The following is a 5,152-nucleotide window of genomic DNA, read 5'->3' on the forward strand; positions in this document are numbered from 1 at the left end:
AAAAGCATTACTCTCTTGAGAGTAAGCTAAGTTTACAAGAGCAAAAATTACAGGTTATTAATATTTGAGTTAAGGGTGGTGAGGGAATATTATTTTAAAGCCAGCAGTAGTCTCTTGGGGAGAAAATGTTTGTTCAGAAAAATAATGTCCTCAGGATGTGGTCAGAATGGATTAAGAAAGACAGAGAGCTGCATTGTTCTGCATAATGGAGTTGGAGAAAGGTTGAGCTCTGGGGACTATGCAAGGAGGAGATTAATGAATATAGAGCCTTGGAGAGAGCAGCACACCCTCAAGGCAGGAAAGTAGGAGATTCAAGAACAAAGTCAGAGAGAAATTCCCTAGTGGGCAGAGGACCTCTTATGAAAAAAATATGAAATATCCAATTTTATGTCATCTAACACACTATCCCATAATATCAAAAAATCCTTCCAAATTTTCAAGAAATCAAAAATCTAATACACACACATGCTTCATCTGTGTACTACTGTGAGCGAATGAAGGAAAAAGGACTGCATCATGGAAAATTGGCATGAGTGAAGGAAGAAATGAGGAACAGAGTGCCGCAGCCCGGCTGGCTGGGCAAAATAGCCGGGGGGGTGACGAAGGACTTGTGTATATTGATACAGCAGGAGTGGGAGCCATTTATTGCAGGACAGGAGCAGTATTTATACATTCCACACAGCTTATCTAATTAACATAAACTAGATACATCAGTCAACCAATAAGGAATCTCCACACTTAATGGCTCGCTTTTGTTACTTCTCAAACCACTCCCTCTGGCATTTTGCCAGGCACCATCCAGACTTGTTTACGAACTCTAACATTCCCCTGGCAAAATTCCAGGTGTTATTTTGACTTGTTTACAGACTCCAACAACAGAGGATAAGATATGAGTAAAGCCAACAAGGCAGGGGAAGTGTGCAGGCTAGAGAAGACCAGAGAAAGAGTTGCATAAGAAAGATAATAGGTATCTCTTCATGGTGTGAAGGAGCCCAAGACACTATTTACATAATTAAGGAAGAGTGACCAGAGGCTGACAATTGTAACCATTGGATTACCTTTGTATTCACAATGCATAATAATAAAGGGCTCTAGTGTGAGCTTCCATGTTTTACTTTTCAAGGTAATGTTTACATTGAGCTTACTGTGTTCTGAATCTTATGTTAAGTGCTTTATGAGAATTCTATGAACTAGGTATTAATACCCCACATTAAGTATCAAACACCAAGTCTTGAGTAAAGCACTTGATCAAATATAAGCAATCAGAATGGGACAGAGCCAGAATTTGAATCCAGGCTGCAACTTCTAGAGCCAATGCTCTTAAGATGCCTTTGTATACCTCTGTCACAGAGGTCACCCATCCATCACCACATTTCTGCTTACAAACCTGGCATTAATTCAGAAAATGGAAGAACAATCTGTTTGTGTGTGTGTGTGTGGGGGGGGTGGGTCCCTGATAGATACTAGAATGTCTAATTGGAGTACAGTCAAATCCTGGCCAAAAAAATTTTTAAAAAAATAAAGTGTATACATTAGAGGATATCTTAATATTATAAAACAGAAGAAAAACAGAGGAATTGGCTTCAGACCACAGAATTTAAAACAATAAAAAAGTCACTTGAAATTTGAAGATGTACAATGAGACCCACGTTCTGTATAATTACCATGCATTAATTTAAAAAAAAAAACTGTTGAGATTTTTAAAAAAGAAATGTTAAAATATATATTTTCTAAATGTTTGTTTGAAACACTATCTTTAATATAGTTGTTTTACCAGTCTTAATTAGACGCTGATATCGAAGTTAGGGCAGCATGGAGACAAGGGAATTGAGATTGTACAATTCATGGAACAAAGAATTTTAATCAACATGTCTTGGCTGAGGGCGTGTGTGTGTGTGTGTGTGTGTGTGTGTGTGTGTGTGTGTGTGGTTTTTTATAACAGCTTCCAAGATAAGTTCAGAATGACTCCTCAGCCATCTTGGATTTATAGGAGACTCACAATCACTGCGTATATGATTAGATAATCAGGGAAAGGACAAATTGTCAAGGAGAGATTAAGAAAGGAGAGTCCTGAGATGCTGATAAGACTTAAGCCTACATTGACTTACTTTTTTTTTTTTTTTCTTAACTGGTACTGGAAAAAGCCACAGCTTATAAGTTTGAAGAAATGAACTTTTTTTTTTGCCCTTGAAATAGTCTTTTTGAGAAAAAAAAAATGAAAGAGTAGCTCAAGCTATATAATATAATTGATTTGCTAAGAACAGGGGGGAAAAAAAGCCTTTGGAAATTAGTGTATGCTCAGTATCAGGTATTTCTGTGACTGCTTGCCAGGGTTGGCAGGTTTCTTCTTGAAGGCAGAGCTATTTAAGCATCCTTTTGTCTCATTACAAACTCATGCAACAAAGGTACGGAATTGTCAGACACAAAGGAGAAATTATTTATTTTCATCAAAAAATTGTTGATTGGGCCAGCATGGTAGCACATGCCTATAATCCCAGTGACTTGGGAGGCTGATGTGGGAGGATTACAGATTCAGAGCCAGCCTCAGCAATTATCGAGACCCTTTCTCAAAAGCAAAAATAAAATGGGTTGGGGTTGTAGCTCATTGGTAAAGTGCCCCTTTGTTCAATCCTTAATACCAAAAAAAAAAAAAAAAAAAAGTACATTAGGCCCAGACTAAGAGGTTACTATTGCCTTAGGACTTGGAATAAAAAATTAGAAAGATATAATTCCTGCCCTCAAGTCACAATGTAGAGGAGACTCAAGCATGGAAGCCCTCAGAACGGATATTCAGCTGGCATGCACCGCAAGACCATCCCACTCTTTTACAACTGAGTTCCTCCTTCTTGGCTAGGGTCTACACCAAACTGGTTGTTAAACATTTTTAAATATCACCCTTGTAAGCAATTACAATGTTATGGGGTATGTCTTACATTAAAGGCAAATATATGGTGTCAAAAAAAATATATAGAAAGGACATTCACTACATCTTAAATTGAAATGGAAATAATAAATAGCCTCATCTTCCCTGTGACATTCTGGACACACCAGCCCACGGTGACATTTATGAATAAACATAGACTTTTAAGGTTGAAAAAGATCTCTCATAGGGGCTGGGATTGTGGCTCAGTGGTAGAGCACTCGCCTAGCACATGCGAGGCCCTGGGTTTGATCCTCAGCACCACATAAAAATAAATAAATTAAATAAAGGTATTATAAGTAAATAAAATAAACTTTTTTTAAAAAGAGCTCTTATAAATTATCAGAACTAACCTCCTCACTACAGAGGAAGAGATGGAATCACAGAACTTTTCAGTGGCTTTCCAAAATTCCCCACTTAGGTATGATTAGAGGGAGGTGGATGAGAATCCAGGTCTTCTAATTTATTGTCTCAAAACTCTTTGAACCACTATCCCACAACTCCTCAGTAATGCACACTGTTGTCCCTGCCTAATTCCTGACTGTTTTCATGCTCACTGAACTGCCCTCGTGCCTTCCCCATTTCTCACCTAATGATTTTAATAACTTCACTAAAACATCAGCAAAGACTAGAGAGAAAATCTGGGCTTGATTTGCAAGCATTGGTTACATCATTTACTGATTCATGACCTTGGGGAAAAAATTATGTCTCTTGGACTCAATTTCTTCATTCAGAAAATGGAAAAAGCATGACTGTGCGTTTGTGAGATTTAAAATAAACCATGAGACTCTGCTTTCAGTACCTCCCTATTTTAGTCACTTCGCAAAGTGATCTCTCTCAGATCTAACCAAAGGTAGTCCCTCTGCCAAAATCTCTTTGATGGATCTTCAGGCCCAAAGGCAAAAACCTAAACCTCTAAACATAGTACACAAAGTTCTTCACAACCTTGACCCAAACTTCTTTGCAATTTTATCTCCAATCACTCCTCACAATATTCTGTGTCCTACTTACCCTAACTTCCTACTGCATCCCCCAAATATGGCATTCATCCTACTCCTCTGGGGGTTTTTTGTGGTTTTTTTCTTTTGAGGGGGGATATTGGGGATTGAACTCAGGGACATTTGACCACTGAACCATATTCCCAACCCTATTTTGTATTTTATTTAGAGACAGGGTCTCACTGAGTTACTTAGCACCTCACTTTTGCTGAGGCTGGATTTGAACTCACAATCCCCCTGCCTCAGCTCCCAAGCCACTGGAATTATAGGCATGTGCCACAGCACCTGGCCTATTCTTCCATTTTCCTCGTACATTTCCAATTCCCAGCATATACTCCTCCCTCTACACCTACCTCTCACTCACAAATTTGTCTACCTCCCTAATTCATCCTTAAAATTTTTGCTTTAATGTTTGACATTTTTTTGCAACCAAAAAGGATTCAGGTACTACTTTTATAATTAAAAGGCTAAATATTCTGGGGGAAAATGTATGTCCATCTATTTTTTTTTAATTTTTTATTGTTGGCTGTTCAAAACATTACATAGTTCTTCATATATCATATTTCACACTTTGATTCAAGTGGGTTATGAGCTCCCATTTTTACCCCATATACAGATTGCAGAATCACATCATTTACACATCCATTGATTTACATATTGCCATACTAGTGTCTGTTGTGTTCTGCTGCCTTTCCTATCCTCTACTATCCCCCCTCCCCTCCCCTCCCCTCCCCTCTTCTCTCTCTGCCCCCTCTACTGACATTCATTTGTCCCCCTTGTATTAATTTTCCCTTTCCCCTCACTTCCTCTTGCATGTACTTTTGTATAACTCTGAGGGTCTCCTTCCATTTCCATGCAATTTCCCTTCTCTCTCCCTTTCCCTCCCACCTCTCATCCCTGTTTAATGTTAATCTTCTTCTCATGCTCTTCGACCCTACTCTGTTCTTAGTTACTCTCCTTATATCAAAGAAGACATTTGGCATTTGTTTTTTAGGGATTGGCTAGCTTCACTTAGCATAATCTGCTCTAATGCCATCCATTTCCCTGTAAATTCTATGATTTTGTCATTTTTTAATGCAGAGTAATACTCCATTGTGTATAAATGCCACATTTTTTTTATCCATTCGTCTATTGAAGGGCATCTAGGTTGGTTCCACAGTCTTGCTATTGTGAATTGTGCTGCTATGAACATCGATGTAGCAGTGTCCCTGTAGCATGCTCTTTTTAGGTCTTT

This window comes from Marmota marmota, unplaced genomic scaffold (genome assembly GCF_001458135.2).
Source record: "Marmota marmota marmota unplaced genomic scaffold, marMar, whole genome shotgun sequence".
Classification (NCBI taxonomy): Eukaryota; Metazoa; Chordata; class Mammalia; order Rodentia; family Sciuridae; genus Marmota; species Marmota marmota.